The 20,412-nt window shown below is 51.2% G+C and overlaps 1 pseudogene; it reads right to left on the bottom strand.

Moving 5' to 3' along the window:
• Window positions 1-845: 845 nt before the first annotated feature.
• The window catches only part of LOC133886335 (probable beta-D-xylosidase 7), a 29,909-nt pseudogene continuing 10,342 nt past the window's right edge, over window positions 846-20,412 (bottom strand).

The following is a 20,412-nucleotide window of genomic DNA, read 5'->3' as shown; positions in this document are numbered from 1 at the left end:
AGTCGTAAAAGCGCCAATGCCGTTTCATGAATGAAGAAGAAAATGAACTAAATTACCCTCAGTGATAGGTACGAGTGTACTACAAGATATGAATATTTTATGAACAAATTAGAAAACTTAAGGGTCAAATTCCTATGCCTATATGAGAGAGGATGAACTAGCCATTTGAGCATATTATGCCACTCATTTGGTAGCCTAGTGCTAGGGTCTTAGAGGTGAGTGAGGAAGAATGAGTATTTAGCCTATATATTAGTTGAGAGTTTTGAGTAAATTTTTTTTGTAATCCGCTTAAAATAAGATTGACCCCTTTGAGTAATGAAGTTATTGTTTTTGCATATGCTTGAATTCCTTCCCTTCTAGTTTCCCTCAATTGGTTCCCTTACAAGTTTGCAAATTTTCGGTGTTTTATTTTTTTCATTTTAGAATTTGGGCTGAATTTTCAGCACCATATGAAGTCATTCTTCTTATTGCTAGCAGCATAAAAATCACATACGAGTGTATACTCTTGGGTCTTGAACTCTCTTGCCTCTAGATCATCAACTTAGAGAAATTTTTTAACCAGTGATCTTTTCTTTGATTTTTGAATATTTCTTCGCAAGTTCTAAACTTTGTGTGAGAATGGGTTATAAATTAGTTTGCTATACAACATAGTGTTCGATTCTATCCATAAGACCCATATTTGATTACATCTTAAAGTTTGGTTTTTGAATTCTTTGAGTTTTTTTCTGTTCTAGTCGGATATTCTAGATTGAGCTCTGTGTTTTGTGTTACGTTTTATTCTTAAGATGTATTGGATAATAATAAGAGAAATTCATCTATTTTTAAAAAAATATTCAGATATATATTCATCTTTCTCTAATCGTTATTGTCAATCCTACGTGCCCCTGGATCCCCTTCAGAGGTGTCATCGGGTCGCACGGTGGGCCCCAGTAGTTGCCGATGAGGGCCAGAACGTCGTTGGTGTTGTGGCCAATGACGACGGCGGACCACCGTCCGTTTGAGTGGGAGGATGCCTGTGTTGTTCTTGAGCAGGACGATGCCGTCTAGCGCCGCCTCGAGCGCGAGGTTCTTGTGCTCCGGCGTGCTGATGTGGGCAGCACCTAGGCCGCCGTACAAATTGGTCTTGGGGTCGCCATCGAAGTGGCCGAGCCGCATGCGGGTGGCGAAGAGGTTCTTGATGGCCTTGTCGACGTCCTGCTACGTCAGCTTCCCTTTCTGGATCGCGGCCGTCGCGTACTGTTGGATGTCGGGGCCGTAGTCTATGTCCAATCCTACAAATTGGCTAGGGGAATGAACTTAGCGGTTGCTATTTGTCACCCAGAAACGTTATAGTGCAGTATGATCAAGCAGAAAAACAGAGGACATATATAAGCGAAGATCAAAGATGACCCAGAGATGATAAGCGACGTACCAGCCTTGAGCAAGACCGCGACGGTGCCGTCCGTCGTCGGGTGGTAGAACTGTGCGTTGCGCATGATGGCCATCGGCCGCGTCGCGGTCCGCGGCGACCTACATGGCAAAGAAAGACCAAAAGAAACTCGGGGGCATGAGCACTCGCCGTTAGATACAAGTGAGCGACGCCAATCGACGCCTCACCCGTCCAGGCCCCAACTCCCCCTTACGGTCTTGGTGAGCATGTCATCGTTGGCGCGCGCCGGCACGCAGTTGATAGACGTGTAGGCGCACATGATGCAGCTGGCCTTCCCATCCACCACCCAGCTCTGGAATGTCGGGTTGAACGTGTCCGCCAGGTCCTGCGATGTCACCTTGGCCATGAAGCTGTACCGCGACGCGCCCTTCCAGTCCCCCAGGTCGTACACCGTGGCGTGCTTGCAGCACGCTGAGGTCTGCAGCACTGGCGGCGCTGCCGCCTTCGTGTTGCTGTTGCTCCCCTCAAGACCCGGACGAAGGCGGCGGAGGCGTACCTGCTGGCCACCGCGGGGTCCTCGCCGGGGGTCTCCTGGCCGCGGCCCCACCGTGGGTCCCTATAGATGTTCAGGTTCGGGGACCACATGGTGAGCCCCTCTGCCTGGCTAATGTTGTATGTGATCGACTCATGTGAATTCAGGTGGCAGGTAAAATCTAAAGTTTACAACGAAGACATGCATGATCGCAACTCGCTCTTGGTGACCAGATATGCTGATTGACAACTTTTCCAATGATCACAGGCATTTGATCATTCAAGCTGGTGAGTTAAAAGGGACTTACTCTCTGTCATGACTACATACGATTTTCGAAATGTAGCTTTGACCTAGTATGTTTTACTCGAATATTTTGATGAAGTACAACAAAATTATGATACTGTGAAGCTACTTTTGATACCGCACGGTTGTCCCAAACGTATATTTTGTTTTTTTAAACGATAAAACGTGTATTTGAAGGGTTAAAATTCAAAATTAAACAACATACGTGATCATATTGTTGAAATAGACAACAAATCATCGTATTTATAATTTTAGCATCTATATTCGGTACCTTATTTACCGAAAATTGACTTTTGGTGTACCGTAAATTAAAAAACGCAAACCAGCCATATTCGACACCTCATATGCGAAAAAGTTGACTTTACAATATGACACTATAGTACATATTTGGCACTTTTCAAAAATCAGATGTATTTGGTATTCCGTTTGCCGAATATGGCCTATACCGAGTCATGAAGTTCCTGGCATAAAATGATAGCATCAAAGTACTGCAGCTGGTACATGCCATATTCAGCATATACAGTGTCGAATATGGCACTGTAACCTATATTCAGCACCTCATATATCAAATACATCTAATTTTTGGTATACATATTTGTCGGTGAACCAGGAACCAGGGGTCCCCGAATCCCGAGGCTAGGCCAGCAATCCGCCACGTGGCGTCATCCCGTGGAGTCTCCTTCGCAAGGTGAAAAAGGCTAAGTCCCGGGAGAGGGCGCTCGGGGTCCCCGAGTACCCAGGTTCCCCGATAATCTGTGAAGACCAAGTACCGGGAGGGGTGTGCCTAGGGCTACGAGCAGTAGCCTCCCGGGCACCCGAGTACCCCAAGAGCCCGCTGAAGGAAGTTCCGGGAGAGAGTGCTCGGAGCTGCGTGCAGCGGCCCTCGAGCACTCGGTCCCCCGAAGATCCGTACAAGCATGCCCGGGAGAGAGTGCTCGGAGAGGTGAACAGTAGCCCCCAAGCACTCGGTTCCCCGAGGACCAAGGAAGGGCACTCTCGGGAGAGAGTGCTCGGGGAGGTGAATAGTGACCCCCGAGCACTCGGTTCCCCGACGACCCAGGAAGCCCCTTGACAGCAGTCCCCACAGGGGTCCAGTGATGAGGTGTCAGCCAGTCAAAGGCCCGAGGCCGCATTTAAGAGCGTGCCTGGCCTGTCACCTCCAACTGCTCACGCCACGCTTGGTGTCAGTTCCTGTCACATTCTGGCAGAAGGGCGTGGGGATATTAAATGCACGGGTCCCATCCCATGCCATCCGGCACGTCTCGGGGTAACGTCGTAAGGGCCGAGGCGTTCCGTCCGCCGTGCTGCTGTGGCAGGAGAACAAGACAGGGCGGCCACGTCGGGCTGCTCTGCGGCTGCCCGGTGGGCCCTCTCCACGGCGCCCGTTGCTAGTGCATTTATGGCGACAGATGACCGGGCGCGGGGCGCGCTTTCAACCCCTAGTCACTTCGTACAGAGGCTATGATGACGCCCTTTCCATTTATGGTGCCTTGGAACTCGTGCCCTCCCATTCGGGGCACGCTACTGCCGACGGGTATTTAAAGTAGCCGGCAGCACGGACAAAAAAAAGGAAGAAAGGCTCTGGACAAGTTAAACAATCTCTCGGCAAGCTCGGCACGGTTGAAGCAGTTGAGGAAGTAGAGAAGATCGAGAAGTCAAAGAGCACCCAAAGCCCACAGATACCCACAGACCGAAGAACAAGGAGCCCTAGGCTCTAAGATAGACCAATTGGGGAGGGACATTCTCAGGGCATTTATAGTATCCATACAGGAGTAGTGTGTTACGCCTCCATGCGGCCCGAACCTGTCTAAACCCTAGTGCATTTACTTCATTCCGGACTAGATCGTTCCACCCCGCCAGCCATCCCATTCATATCCATTTATTTCTCCGGCAAACATATTCAGAATCATCCCCCCGGCCGAATCTCTAAAAAGAGGTCCCTCAGGATCCCTGTGACAGGAGTTAACCCTCCGACAGCTGGCGCGCTAGGTAGGGGGAAGCATCCCTGAATTTGTTTATTTGTTTTCTCCTGCAGGAAAAATGGCCGGCGGTCATCGTCTCCAGCGCTCTGGCTCCAGCTCCAGTGAGGAAATGGAGCCCCTCGCTCAGGAGGCCCCAGTCGCTGCTGCGTCCCAGCAGTAGCAACGATCTGCACACACGGCGTTCCCCTCTCAGGGGGACCATGGCGCTGGGCCCAGCGGGGCAGCCGCCGCTATCGCCGGTGCACCATCCAACCCCTGGCAGGTGGCCGAAACTCCTGCTGCCAGGTCCGCGTCTGGACAGTGCCGGGCGCCTCTCCGGCATAGGCTCGCCTTCGGCGAGGCTACTCCCGGGAGAACGCTGCTTGCGGCGCACGCTCTCCTCAGACACCTGCCAATCCAGGCGGCGGGGGAAACCCCGAAAGGCCACTGGCTCCAGGAAGTAGCCGCCCTAGTTGACACGGCCCACCACTAGGTGCTGGCCGAAAGTTCCCGCGCTACCTCACAGTGCGGCGCAGCTAAGACCGGCCCATCATCAGGTGGCGGTCGTACTGGCCGAGGGGCCTCCAAGCGGAGCGCTGCCCCCCTGGCCACTACCGGAGCCCAGGACCTCTGCTTGCACCTCAACGAGCGGAGGGGCATCAAAGACGCGTGTGTTACCCTCGAGTGCCAGCGGGAGACCCGGCAAGAGGCTGAAGCCGAGGATCAGGCCTCCTCCAAGCCAGCTCATGATCGCCGGGGCTCCCTGTCTCACCGACGTTCACCGCCCAAGGGCGCTGCCCGCACCGCAGGGTACGGCACCGGTTGCCGTGCCTTCACCAGTGAGCTCCGCTGGGTCAAATGGCCCACCAAGTTCCGCCCCGAACTACCGGAGAAGTACGACGGGTCCATCGACCCCGTCGAGTTCCTCCAGATATACACCACCGCTGTCCAAGTGGCTGGCGGCAGTGAGAAGGTGATGGTCAACTACTTTCATGTCGCCTTGAGGGGCTCTGCCTGCTCTTGGCTTATGAACTTAACCCCAGAGTCTATCAGCTCCTGGGATGATCTTTGCCACTAGTTTGTGGCTAACTTTCAGGGCACATTTACGCGCCCCAGCCTGGAGTGCGACCTCCACGCCGTCAAGCAGTAGGAGGGGGAGATGCTACGGTGCTTTATCCAGCGCTTCAGCCAGGTCCGCAACACCATCCCGCGAATAACCCCCCACGCTATCATTGTCGCGTTCTGGCAGGGCGTCCGTGACGAGCGGATGCTCGAGAAGCTAGGCATGCACGAGGTCGAAACCACCGCGGAGCTTTTCGCGCTGGCCGACAAGTGCGCCAAGGCGGCGGAGGCTCAGGCATGGCATGTTCCGTGCCCTGAGCATCCCACCGCCGATTAGCCAGGTCCTTCCCAATCTGACAGGCGGGAAAAGAAAAAGAGAAGGAGGCGCGAGGCTGTCCCCGTCGAGCCAGCCCAGGGCCCCGCCCGTGGGCCGGCCCAGGAACCCGACCGCCGGCAAGTTCGTCGGGTGGTCACCGACAGACGGTCTGCGCCCGCGAGGGCTCCGGCCCGAGCCCCTCCTAGGGCTCCGGTTCCCGCAAGGGCTCCCGCTTCGGCAAGGGCCCCCGCTCCCGCGGGGCCTGAGCCAGGGAAGTGGTGCTCGATCCACTAGACCAGGTGGCATGACCTCACGGAGTGCCGCACGGTCAAGGGCCTCATCGAGCAGCGCCAAAGGGACCGCGAGGAGCCCCGCAGGGGTGGCGACGACGGACCTGCCCCCAACAACCCAGAGCTCGGCTTCCAGGAACCCGAGCACACCGTCGCCTTCATCGACGGAGGTGCGCACACACCCTCCTCTCGCCGTAGTGTCAAGACCATGCGGCGCGAGGTGTGCTCGGCGACCCCGAGCGAAGAGACCGTAAGGCCCCTGAAGTGGTCGGATGCCCCGATGTGAGGAACCGTCCAAATGGAATTCTAATTAATCATCAGGAGGATCATTATTCATAATCACAACCTCGACGATTAATCAGAATACCATTCCGGTAGTCCCGGCACGTGTTTTGTGCCCAGGATCGGAACACATGCCTTCCAACTCAAATATCCCAACACAGTTTAATAGAGAGCAAGTAATTAAACTGAATTACAATTATTAAACATGCAACTGCTTACACAATTTACAACAAAAGAGGAACAACAACAACTACGCAGCGGAAGAGAAACCTATACAACAAAAGAGTATGAAGCCGGATGCCCTTAGGCTCCATACCAAAAGCGCCGGAGTTTGGAGTAGAATGTGCTACCCCTGCCCGCCACCCGGATCGGCAGGCAAAAAGTAGCCAAAAACTGCCTCTTCCTCGCCAACCTGTGAACCTGAAAGCAACTTAAGGGCAGCACCCTTAGTACGAAGGTACTAGCAAGTCTTACACAGTATGAGTATATATATATTCTCGACTCCAAGGATCATGCATTTAAAGCTGTAGCAAGGATTAAAACATGTTTAAGTTCATTAAGCGGTAAGCAACCTAGACTCTAGGTGTAAGCAACTGACTCAACCAACCACCGACTCAAACTCTGCCAACCAACCGATCACAACAGATATGTAAGCAAACAAGTGTATAAAAGTAAACCATTACCACCAAACCACCGACCACATACCGACCAAACCACCCAAACCAACCATACTACAACCCACATCGAAACTCTACGACCAAAATATGGTCGCTCGGTGGAGATAAGCGATAGCGATGCTCATGACCGAGAGCGCGGCAGTTCGAATTGATTATACACCCTGCAGGGGGATACTCCTGGACCCACATGACACAGGGACCATACGGCTTGTGCCACCCGCTAAGATGCGCACAAGGGGGTACCCGTGACAACCTTTCCCAACCAGGCCCAACCATATGGATCAACCATAGCTCGGCGAGGCGGTATTAGAACTACTCCTCGAGCAAACTAATACCGCTAAAAGCCCGGACTCAAACCGGACTCACACCGTCTATGACGAGGCCCACATGACCACGTCTGCGAAGGTAATCGGCTCGCCTACCATTATATCAGCATGTGGTGAGTAAGGTAAGTGCTAAAGCCGACTACACCGATGATCGGTGCTTAACCGGTGCAAGCGGTCTACGGTGTCCGGGTTCCCTTCCCGAACTGCCTGAGGACTCCTCGTGAGCAGATGACACCCCTAACACCGCCCACACCTCGTCTCAACTCACCACTCACCAAACCGACTCATCCTCAACACAACCACAAGTGTGAACAAGTAATAAGCCCTAGGCTCGCGACAACGGTGGACGCCGTCGTCGACTTCTACCGGAAAGCCTAAGTACCACTAAGCATAGCGAACTATAAGTAGACCTCGATGACTCCACTAGGCTCCTAGGAACAACACGGCACGTGACCAAAATGGGAGAATGCATAGGCATAGGTTCTACCCAACTCGGTACCCGACACATGCAATGTATACATAAGCGTAGATAACATATTAGATTTCAATTTGACACGGTGCAATATGATAGATGCTTGCCTTGCTGCCCTAGCTGCTGCTCACAGTTACCCGAGTCAAGATCACCACTGCGGGAACCTCCGGGGACAGCCTCGTTCGCCTCGTTCGCCGGTTCGAAGTTCCCTAAAAGAATCACGCGTGCAATGTAATGAATATGAATGACATGCAATGAAAGATGCTTTACTGCAAGACAGCAGTGGAGATGCAATGCACTTATGCCATGAGTTAAAAGCCTTAGGGATTTCCTTATCTGAATTATTGTTTAACATTTGACAACTTCCTAGATTGATTAAGCTTACTCTAAGGTTAAATCCAAAAGAAAGTTAACTATACTTAACAAGAGGGTAACTCTTTTGAGTGAACAAGGAACCCACTAACAGGATTTACACAACTCAATTTATGGACTAACCAATTATGAAATGTTTAAAGATTGAAACCATTTTAACAACTTATTAATCCTCAGTAAGCATTTCATAAACCCTAGTATTATTAATAAACATGGCATAATTTAACAAGATTAACAGAATTTGGTTTGCCAATTTTGGACTCATCAAAAATTGTTTATGAATTATTGAAGATTAAACACACTCATTAATTGAATAAAAGTAATTATACCTTTCACAATACCTAGTATTTTTCATGTGTAGAGTATGACAATACAAGGCCAACAAAATTAGATTCATCAATTTTGGAAATACCAAACTTTAAGTATGAATTATCAAAGCCTAGACATAAACCATTAACTCAATAATTCACAGCACACATTTCATGGCCACTAGCATTTTTAATGGACAGATCATGACACAACAAAACCAACAAAATTGGTTTAAGGAATTTTGGAGCTCTACACAATTTCCTATGCATTTTTCAAGTTTTCAGCCGATTTAACATTGAACAAATATTCTAATTCGCATTTTCGATTTTCTCTAATATTCAAATGGGCCCACGCCTTTTTCTACCGACACCGGCCTAGCCTAAGCCACTGACCGGCGGGGCCGGCACATCTTGACCAGAGTCAAAACTGACTCGCGCCAGAACAGAGCGCAGCACGGCTGGCCGGGGCTCGGCTTGAGCCCGCCGGCGGCGAGCGGCGCAGTCCAAGCGGCTGGCAACGGCAGCTGCGGCTCCAGCATGTGCGCGGGGATCCATTTGAGGCACACGTCGTCACTGTCGACGGCCGGAGAATGGCTAGCGGCGGCGGACGGCGGAAACTATACGACGGCGGCTCGGTCTTGACTCGCCGACGACGAACGGCGGCGTAACACGCCTGGCCGAATGCACCTACGCGTTCCACGCGAGCATGTGGACCTAACGGCGTGCTCGCCGGCCGACGAGCTCGACGGCGGCACGGCTGGCGGCACGCGCGGGGAGGCGGCGGCGGCTCGGCCATCGTGGACACACGCGCCGGTGACGGGACGGAGGAAAAGCGCCGTGCGCAAAAGGTGTACAGGAGCATGGGGAAGCTCACCGTGCAGCAGGTTGGGCCGGAGAAGCGAGGGCACGGCGGGTCGACGAAGGGCGGCGGAGTTCGGCTGCCGCCGTTGGGGAAGAAGGCGTGGATGGCTCCAATCCTTGCGGGAAACAGCCGGGGAAGGAGGGGAAACGGCGGAGGAGCTCGGGGTGCTCTTCCCTGCGGCTCTACTGGGCTCGGGCTCGAGGGAGCTTGCCGGTGGCGCGTTGGCTTGGCCAGCGGCGCGGCGCTGTGGTGCTCTGGGCGACAGGAAAAGCAAGCGAGGGAGAGAGAGATATAAGGCAGAGGCGAAGGAGGAGATAAGGCCTGGGCCGATCTTTTGGCCGGCAACGTGGAGCTGGCCACCGAAGTCAAGATTTGCGGCGCGCCTTGCTCTGTGAGAGCTGGAGAAGGGGAAGCAGAGGCTGCCTGAGCGAAAGGGATGACAGGTGGGGCCGATGAACAGTGACCGCCAGTCAAAAATATCTTCACTACTTTGGTTATCAAGGTGGAGGCCTTACTGTGGTCTAAAAATTGTGGAACAAATTTTGTTGGCTTCTATAAATCATGAACAATCCATTTTACCTTGTTTGACCCAAAAAGCTTGCACCAAATTCAAATGAAAATTCTCCAAAGAGGCAAGCTTTTCTAACTTGTGTTAATTTTTATGCCTTTAAAATAATTCCCAAAAATTTGGGAAAATTCATTTATATTCTCCTCCAGGCACCTACTAATTTCTAAAATTGTTTCCAACCCTATGTTGTATAGAAATATGGTGAGTTGCTTAACAACGCATCAACTAATATTGATTTTTACAATTTATTTAATTAAAAATTGCATGCCTAAAATTGCTCAAAACCAAACAAATGATGCTAATGACGTCCATTAGCACTTAATTATATGTTTTTTGGAAATTCTGGGCCATGACAAACCTCCCCCCCTAAAAAGAATCTCGTCCCGAGATTTGGTATGAGCCAGAGAGGGGACAATGAGAACGCTGTGATGACTTAGCAGGTTGTGAGACGACACCATGACGCATGAGATGGAATCCAACGCAGATTTTTATTCAATCATAGAGATGAACACATACATGCGAGAGATTCCAAATACGCTATATTACATTGGCATTACAAATTCTCAAAGAACTCAGGATACTCGGAACGAAGCTGATCTTCCCGCTCCCAAGTCGCTTCGGACTCAGAGTGGTTACTCCACTGAATCTTCAAGAATTTGATTGAACTCCGCCGCGTCTTGCGCTCGGTTTCACCCAAGATTCGCATCGGTTTCTCACAATATGTCAAGTCCGGTTGCAATTCTTCGGGCACAACATCAACGACATCAGTCGGGACTCGGAGACACTTCTTGAGTTGTGAGACATGAAACACATTATGCACCGCGGAGAGGGACGGCGGCAACTCTAATTGATATGCAACCTCTCCACGCCGAGCTAAAATCTGAAACGGTCCAACATACCGAGGCGCCAGTTTGCCTCGAACTTGGAATCGACGAACGCCTTTGAGAGGTGAGACCTTCAAGTACACATGATCCCCCACCTCAAATGTGAGCTCCCGGCGACGTCGATCTGCATAGCTCTTCTGCCTAGACTGGGCCGTGAGAATACTCTTGCGGATATTCTGAACATGGTCTTCTGCCTCCTTGACCAAATTCGGACCTAAAAAAAAGCCCGTTCACCGGATTCGGACCAATTCAGCGGCGTACGGCACCTCCGACCATAAAGGGCCTCAAATGGCGCCATCTCTATACTAGCCTGGAAACTGTTGTTATACGAAAATTCCGCAAACGGCAGGCATATGTCCCACTTCTTCCCATAAGTGAGCACACAAGCACGGAGCATATCTTCGAGAATCTGATTTACCCTCTCCGTCTGACCATCCGTCTGTGGGTGATACGCCGTGCTGTGGAACAACTCAGTCTCCATAGCCTCTTGGAAATTTCTCCAGAAATGAGAAGTAAACTGGGTACCTCGATCCGAGATGATCTGCTTCGGCACCCCATGGAGGCAAACAATTCTAGTGAGGTACAACTCCGCATACTGCTTAGCAGAATAAGTGGTTCTGACAGGAAGGAAGTGTGCGGACTTTGTCAACCGGTCCACGATGACCCAAATAGAGTCATACCCACTCGAAGTCTTCGGCAAGCCGGTAATGAAATCCATCCCAACTTCCTCCCACTTCCAAGATGGAATGGGCAAAGGCTGGAGTGTGCCGGCAGGCTTGATGTGTTCAGCCTTCACCCTTCGGCAGACGTCGCACTCAGACACATATCTAGCAACCTCCCGCTTCATGCGAGTCCACCAGAAACGGGGTTTCAAATCCTGATACATCTTCGTACTGCCCGGGTGAATGGACAGCAACGAATCGTGAGCCTCATCAAAGATCTTCTTCCTCAGCGCCTCGACCCTCGGAACCACTAGACGGTTCCCAAACCAGATAACACCCTGATTATCCTCAGTAAAACACAAGGCCTGCCCGATCTTCCTCTTCTCTCGAATTCGGGCCATACCCTTATCATCCCTCTGAGCAGCCTTAATTTCATCAATGAGTGTGGACTTGATTTCAAGATTTGCAATAAAACCGTCTGACACCATATCAAGCCCAAGACGCCGGAACTCATCACACAACGTGGAATCCATCGGCGAGGCTACAAGACAGTGACAATGAGCCTGTCGACTCAAAGCATCGGCGACCACATTCGCCTTGCCTGGATGGTAGTGAACCTCCAGCTCGTAGTCTTTGATCAACTCGAGCCATCTTCGCTGCCTCATGTTCAAATCCGCCTGCGTGAAAATGTACTTCAAACTCTTATGATCCGTGTAGATACGGCACAAGTTGCCCATCAAGTAGTGGCGCCACATCTTCAGAGCGTGCACGACAGCAGCAAGTTCAAGATCATGTGTCGGGTAGTTCTCCTCATGACGCTTCAACTGTCGGGATGCATATGCAACGACTCGGTCCTCCTGCATCAAAACACAGCCAAGACCGATGCCGGACGCGTCGCAATACACATCAAACCCTCTGGTCACATCAGGTTGAGCAAGCACTGGGGCGGTCGTGAGAAGCTTCTTCAATGTCTGGAAGGCAGACTCACAGGCATCTGACCAATCAAACACGCTGCCTTGCTTTAACAACTCGGTCATTGGCTTCGCAACCTTGGAGAAGTTCTCGATGAACCGGCGGTAATAGCCCGCAAGTCCAAGAAAACTCCGGATCTCACTAACATTCTGGGGTTGAACCCAGTCGAGCACATCCTGCACCTTGCTCGGGTCAACTGCCACCCCGTTCTCTGATAGAACATGTCCCAGAAAGGCCACCTCCCTGAGCCAGAACTCACACTTGCTGAACTTAGCGTACAGCTGATGTTCTCGAAGTCTGCCCAGAACAACACGGAGATGCCCAATGTGTTCTTGCTCGGTCTTGGAGTATATCAGAATGTCGTCGATGAAAACAATTACAAACTTGTCCAACTCCTCCATGAACACCGAGTTCATAAGGTACATAAAGAAGGCCGGCGCATTAGTCAAGCCAAACGACATAACGGTGAACTCATACAAGCCGTATCGAGTAGAGAACGCTGTCTTTGGAATATCCTCTGGCCGAACCTTAATTTGATGATAGCCCAGCCTCAAGTCAATCTTTGAGAAGACTCGGGCTCCCGTCAACTGATCAAACAAGATGTCAATCCTAGGAAGCGGATACACATTCTTCACCGTGACTGCATTCAGCGGACGGTAATCGACACACATCCTGAGAGTGTCATCTTTCTTCTTCACAAATAAAGCTGAGCATCCCCAAGGTGAGGAACTCGGACGAATGAAACCCTTTGCTAGCAGCTCATGAATCTGCTTCTTCAGCTCAACTAGCTCAATTTGCGACATCTTGTACATCTTCTTCGAAACCGGGGCCGCACCGGGTATGAGATCAATAGAGAACTCCACTGCCCTCCCAGGAGGCATTCCAGGCAACTCATCTGGAAAAACATCTGGAAATTCCCACACCACAGGAATGGTCTCCATAATCCTAGTGGGGGCAGCCTTTATGGTGAACAGGCAGGACTTGACACCCTTCAGCTTCAACTGAATATGAGTGCCTGACAGACCATCGAGGGTGACGGTCCGCCGAGCACAGTCCAACACAGCCTTGTTCTTGGAGAGCCAATTCATCCCCAGAATAACATCAATTCCCTTCGAGTTCATTACTAACAGATTAACATAGAAGGGCACTTCGTTGACCATTACCGCCGCTTTATTCACACACTGGTTGATTAGAACTTTGGCCCCCGGGGCGTCTATAAGATACGGCGTGTGGGTAGCACTCACTCTCAACCCACTCTTCCAAACCTAATCCGAAGATATAAAGGAGTGAGAGGCTCCTGAATCAAACAAAACCACTGCAGAAAAGATGTCAGAGTTGAAACTCATATCCAACATACCCATCAGGACGGTGTCACCCTCCTGAACCTCGTCGGCGGTAGTGTGGCGAGCTCGACCACGCTTGGGAACATGAGTCGCCTGCGAAGACTGCGGTGCTGACTGAGCCAGCGGTGGTCGCGGGGCACTCACCGCGGCTCCCAGCCTCGGATACGGGCACTCCCTCGAGAAATGGCCGACGCGGCCGCAGTTGAAGCACGGACCGCCGGAGCCACCAGTCACGCTCACTTGGGAGCCGGCTGGTCGTGCAGCCTGCCCCTGTGGAGCGGAGAACGCAGGACGTGGTAGAAACCACATCGGCCGTGGGTAACCAGCTGACGGCACCTGAGACTGTGGAGGCTGACTCTCAGTGCGGGCGCGCTGCGAGCTCCCACCCACGGAAGACGAGAAACCCCTCTTCCGCCTCTTCTCTTCTTGGTGGCTCTTATACTTGAGCTCCACCGTGATCGACGTGCTCACCAACTCGTTGAAGTCGGCGAACCTATGCGCGGACAACCGGTCCTGCATCTTCGAGTTCAGGCCATTCACGAAGCGGCGCTGCTTGCGCGCATCCGTGCTGACCTCCTCAGTAGCATATTGTGCAAGGTGATTGAACACCTGCACGTACTCCATCACCGCCCGACCCCCTTGCTTGAGGTCCTCAAACTCCCGCCTCTTAGCCTCCATGAGGCCACTCGGTATGTGAAACGAGCGGAAAGCCTCACGGAACTCCGCCCACGACACGCGGTGATCGGCGGGGTGCATGGCCAGAAAGCCGGACCACCACGCACCCGCCGGGCCCTGAAGCTGATGGGCGGCGAAGAGCGCCTTCTCGTGATCCTCGCAGTGAAGAAGAACGAGCTTCTGCTCGATCGTCCGGAGCCAGTGATCGGCATCCAGAGGATCCTCAGCTCGCGAGAAGACCGGCGGCTGAGTCCGCAAGAAGTCCGAGAAGTCGTCTCGGCGCACGGCTCCACCTCCTCCATGAGGAGTCGCGTTGCGCACGAGAGCCTCCAGAAGCGCTTGGTTCGTCTGGAGGAGAGTTTGATTTGCTTGGCGGTTCTGCTCGATTTGCATGAGCACATCCGCCATGGTCGGCGGTGGAGGAGGGTTGTTCTGACCGGAACCCTCTGGAACCTCCCCACCACGCCGAGTGACAACCATTCTGAAATGCAAACAAAAGGGGAAACGTCAAATTCCGACTTAGCACAATGCACTCGCCGGATATATTGTTAGAACCCCGTAACACATGTACAAACATAAATACATGCATGAATGTCATGAAATGATGCATGCTCGAACCTAACTACCGCTTCTTTCTCAAAACAAGAACCGCACCTGCAAGCATCAAAATCACAGGCAGTATACAACATCCAGAACGTACCCTTCGCGCTAGAAAGGGTAAGAGCGCGAACGGCCCTTGTACCACATGCCGTACAAGCGACAATCCATACGTCGATAACGACGTATTCACTTCCCGTAGACCCTACGGGACATCTCGTGTAATCGCCACACGAGTAGACGACCATGTCTCCCATCGCATGGTGGATGTTCATACGCTATCGCTAGCGTATTCACTTCCCGTACGGTGATCCGTACGGGACATGCCGGGCCCCTGCCTCGCATCCGACTGAGCCCTCGGTGATTAACCGCCACTGAGCGTCGTACCCTACCTGCCGACGATGCAAAGCCGAAGATGCAATGCTCAACATGAATCAATGCAGGGTCGAAAGCAAAACAACGTGGTATAAGACATATAGACGCCACTCATAATACGCATTTTAACTTAGGGGCATAAACGATAGCAGTTTCATACATATTACACATGAAGAGGCGTAAACATAAATTGTGGGTTGTTTAGGTGGAGTTGTCGACTTACTAAACAACGCACTAATTATGTTTAGGCTACTAAATTAAACCAAGCTCTGATACCAAGCTGTGATACCAAGCTGTGAGGAACCGTCCAAATGGAATTCTAATTAATCATCAGGAGGATCATTATTCATAATCACAACCTCGACGATTAATCAGAATACCATTCCGGTAGTCCCGGCACGTGTTTTGTGCCCAGGATCGGAACACATGCCTTCCAACTCAAATATCCCAACACAGTTTAATAGAGAGCAAGTAATTAAACTGAATTACAATTATTAAACATGCAACTGCTTACACAATTTACAACAAAAGAGGAACAACAACAACTACGCAGCGGAAGAGAAACCTATACAACAAAAGAGTATGAAGCCGGATGCCCTTAGGCTCCATACCAAAAGCGCCGGAGTTTGGAGTAGAATGTGCTACCCCTGCCCGCCACCCGGATCGGCAGGCAAAAAGTAGCCGAAAACTGCCTCTTCCTCGCCAACCTGTGAACCTGAAAGCAACTTAAGGGCAGCACCCTTAGTACGAAGGTACTAGCAAGTCTTACACAGTATGAGTATATATATATTCTCGACTCCAAGGATCATGCATTTAAAGCTGTAGCAAGGATTAAAACATGTTTAAGTTCATTAAGCGGTAAGCAACCTAGACTCTAGGTGTAAGCAACTGACTCAACCAACCACCGACTCAAACTCTGCCAACCAACCGATCACAACAGATATGTAAACAAACAAGTGTATAAAAGTAAACCATTACCACCAAACCACCGACCACATACCGACCAAACCACCCAAACCAACCATACTACAACCCACATCGAAACTCTACGACCAAAATATGGTCGCTCGGTGGAGATAAGCGATAGCGATGCTCATGACCGAGAGCGCGGCAGTTCGAATTGATTATACACCCTGCAGGGGGATACTCCTGGACTCACATGACACAGGGACCATACGGCTTGTGCCACCCGCTAAGATGCGCACAAGGGGGTACCCGTGACAACCTTTCCCAACCAGGCCCAACCATATGGATCAACCATAGCTCGGCGAGGCGGTATTAGAACTACTCCTCGAGCAAACTAATACCGCTAAAAGCCCGGACTCAAACCGGACTCACACCGTCTATGACGAGACCCACATGACCACGTCTGCGAAGGTAATCGGCTCGCCTACCATTATATCAGCATGTGGTGAGTAAGGTAAGTGCTAAAGCCGACTACACCGATGATCGGTGCTTAACCGGTGCAAGCGGTCTACGGTGTCCGGGTTCCCTTCCCGAACTGCCTGAGGACTCCTCGTGAGCAGATGACACCCCTAACACCGCCCACACCTCGTCTCAACTCACCACTCACCAAACCGACTCATCCTCAACACAACCACAAGTGTGAACAAGTAATAAGCCCTAGGCTCGCGACAACGGTGGACGCCGTCGTCGACTTCTACCGGAAAGCCTAAGTACCACTAAGCATAGCGAACTATAAGTAGACCTCGATGACTCCACTAGGCTCCTAGGAACAACACGGCACGTGACCAAAATGGGAGAATGCATAGGCATAGGTTCTACCCAACTCGGTACCCGACACATGCAATGTATACATAAGCGTAGATAACATATTAGATTTCAATTTGACACGGTGCAATATGATAGATGCTTGCCTTGCTGCCCTAGCTGCTGCTCACAGTTACCCGAGTCAAGATCACCACTGCGGGAACCTCCGGGGACAGCCTCGTTCGCCTCGTTCGCCGGTTCGAAGTTCCCTAAAAGAATCACGCGTGCAATGTAATGAATATGAATGACATGCAATGAAAGATGCTTTACTGCAAGACAGCAGTGGAGATGCAATGCACTTATGCCATGAGTTAAAAGCCTTAGGGATTTCCTTATCTGAATTATTGTTTAACATTTGACAACTTCCTAGATTGATTAAGCTTACTCTAAGGTTAAATCCAAAAGAAAGTTAACTATACTTAACAAGAGGGTAACTCTTTTGAGTGAACAAGGAACCCACTAACAGGATTTACACAACTCAATTTATGGACTAACCAATTATGAAATGTTTAAAGATTGAAACCATTTTAACAACTTATTAATCCTCAGTAAGCATTTCATAAACCCTAGTATTATTAATAAACATGGCATAATTTAACAAGATTAACAGAATTTGGTTTGCCAATTTTGGACTCATCAAAAATTGTTTATGAATTATTGAAGATTAAACACACTCATTAATTGAATAAAAGTAATTATACCTTTCACAATACCTAGTATTTTTCATGTGTAGAGTATGACAATACAAGGCCAACAAAATTAGATTCATCAATTTTGGAAATACCAAACTTTAAGTATGAATTATCAAAGCCTAGACATAAACCATTAACTCAATAATTCACAGCACACATTTCATGGCCACTAGCATTTTTAATGGACAGATCATGACACAACAAAACCAACAAAATTGGTTTAAGGAATTTTGGAGCTCTACACAATTTCCTATGCATTTTTCAAGTTTTCAGCCGATTTAACATTGAACAAATATTCTAATTCGCATTTTCGATTTTCTCTAATATTCAAATGGGCCCACGCCTTTTTCTACCGACACCGGCCTAGCCTAAGCCACTGACCGGCGGGGCCGGCACATCTTGACCAGAGTCAAAACTGACTCGCGCCAGAACAGAGCGCAGCACGGCTGGCCGGGGCTCGGCTTGAGCCCGCCGGCGGCGAGCGGCGCAGTCCAAGCGGCTGGCAACGGCAGCTGCGGCTCCAGCATGTGCGCGGGGATCCATTTGAGGCACACGTCGTCACTGTCGACGGCCGGAGAATGGCTAGCGGCGGCGGACGGCGGAAACTATACGACGGCGGCTCGGTCTTGACTCGCCGACGACGAACGGCGGCGTAACACGCCTGGCCGAATGCACCTACGCATTCCACGCGAGCATGTGGACCTAACGGCGTGCTCGCCGGCCGACGAGCTCGACGGCGGCACGGCTGGCGGCACGCGCGAGGAGGCGGCGGCGGCTCGGCCATCGTGGACACACGCGCCGGTGACGGGACGGAGGAAAAGCGCCGTGCGCAAAAGGTGTACAGGAGCATGGGGAAGCTCACCGTGCAGCAGGTTGGGCCGGAGAAGCGAGGGCACGGCGGGTCGACGAAGGGCGGCGGAGTTCGGCTGCCGCCGTTGGGGAAGAAGGCGTGGATGGCTCCAATCCTTGCGGGAAACAGCCGGGGAAGGAGGGGAAACGGCGGAGGAGCTCGGGGCGCTCTTCCCTGCGGCTCTACTGGGCTCGGGCTCGAGGGAGCTTGCCGGTGGCGCGTTGGCTTGGCCAGCGGCGCGGCGCAATGCAGCTCGGCGCTGTGGTGCTCTGGGCGACAGGAAAAGCAAGCGAGGGAGAGAGAGATATAAGGCAGAGGCGAAGGAGGAGATAAGGCCTGGGCCGATCTTTTGGCCGGCAACGTGGAGCTAGCCACCGAAGTCAAGATTTGCGGCGCGCCTTGCTCTGTGAGAGCTGGAGAAGGGGAAGCAGAGGCTGCCTGAGCGAAAGGGATGACAGGTGGGGCCGATGAACAGTGACCGCCAGTCAAAAATATCTTCACTACTTTGGTTATCAAGGTGGAGGCCTTACTGTGGTCTAAAAATTGTGGAACAAATTTTGTTGGCTTCTATAAATCATGAACAATCCATTTTACCTTGTTTGACCCAAAAAGCTTGCACCAAATTCAAATGAAAATTCTCCAAAGAGGCAAGCTTTTCTAACTTGTGTTAATTTTTATGCCTTTAAAATAATTCCCAAAAATTTGGGAAAATTCATTTATATTCTCCTCCAGGCACCTACTAATTTCTAAAATTGTTTCCAACCCTATGTTGTATAGAAATATGGTGAGTTGCTTAACAACGCATCAACTAATATTGATTTTTACAATTTATTTAATTAAAAATTGCATGCCTAAAATTGCTCAAAACCAAACAAATGATGCTAATGACGTCCATTAGCACTTAATTATATGTTTTTTGGAAATTCTGGGCCATGACACCCGGGCACTCCCTGCCCCTCGGGCAGGTCGAGTTGCCCATGACATTCGGGAGCCGGGACAACTTCCGGACGGAGAATGTCATATTCGACGTCGTGGAGCTCCCCCTCCCCTACAATGTCTTCCTCGGGCGCCCAGCGCTCGCTCGGTTTATGGTGGTCACGCACTATGCGTACCTCACGGTTAAGATGCCAGGCCCAGCGGGCCCCATCTCCGTGTCCGCTGAGACCAGCAGCGCCGTCTCTTGCGCCGAGCAGTTATACTCGGCCTTGGTCTCAGCTCGGGCCGAGGTCGAAGGTCGCCCAGGGGGTCCGGGACCCTCTTCATCCAAACTCCGACTCACTGCCGACGCCTCTGTTCCTACGAAGGAGGTCGTGGTGGGCGAAGACGCCTTCCAGGTCGTCCGAATCGGTGATGACCTGGGCGGAAAATAGGAAAGCGCGTTCGTCGCCTTCCTCCGGGCTAACGTCTATGTGTTTGCATGGCAGCCGTCCGATATGCCCGGGATCCCTAGGGAGGTGATCGAGGACCACCTGGCTGTGCGCCCGGACGCACGCCCGGTGAAGCAGAAAGTCCGGCGGCAGGCGCTTGAGCTCCAGGAGTTCATCCGGGAGCAAGTCAGCAAGCTCCTTGATGCCAGATTCATCCGAGAAGTCCTCCACCCTGAGTGGCTGGCGAACCCAGTCATCGTCTCGAAGGCCAATGGCAAGCTCCGTATGTGCGTGGAGTACACCGATCTAAACAAGGCTTGCCCAAAAGATCCTTTTCCTTTACCCCGCATAGATCAGATTGTAGATGCAACCGCGGGATGTGATCTTTTGTGTTTTTTAGATGCAAACTCTAGTTATCACCAGATTCGCATGGCCATAGAGGACGAAGAAAAAACTGCTTTTACCACTCCAGTGGGGACTTATTGCTATGTATCGATGCCTTCTGGTTTGCGCAACGCTTTGTCT

Source organism: Phragmites australis, chromosome 12 (assembly GCF_958298935.1).
Source record: "Phragmites australis chromosome 12, lpPhrAust1.1, whole genome shotgun sequence".
In the NCBI taxonomy this organism is placed as follows: Eukaryota; Viridiplantae; Streptophyta; class Magnoliopsida; order Poales; family Poaceae; genus Phragmites; species Phragmites australis.
The sequence above is the reverse complement of the archived record's forward strand: the minus strand, read 5'-3'. Positions and strand labels throughout refer to the sequence as shown.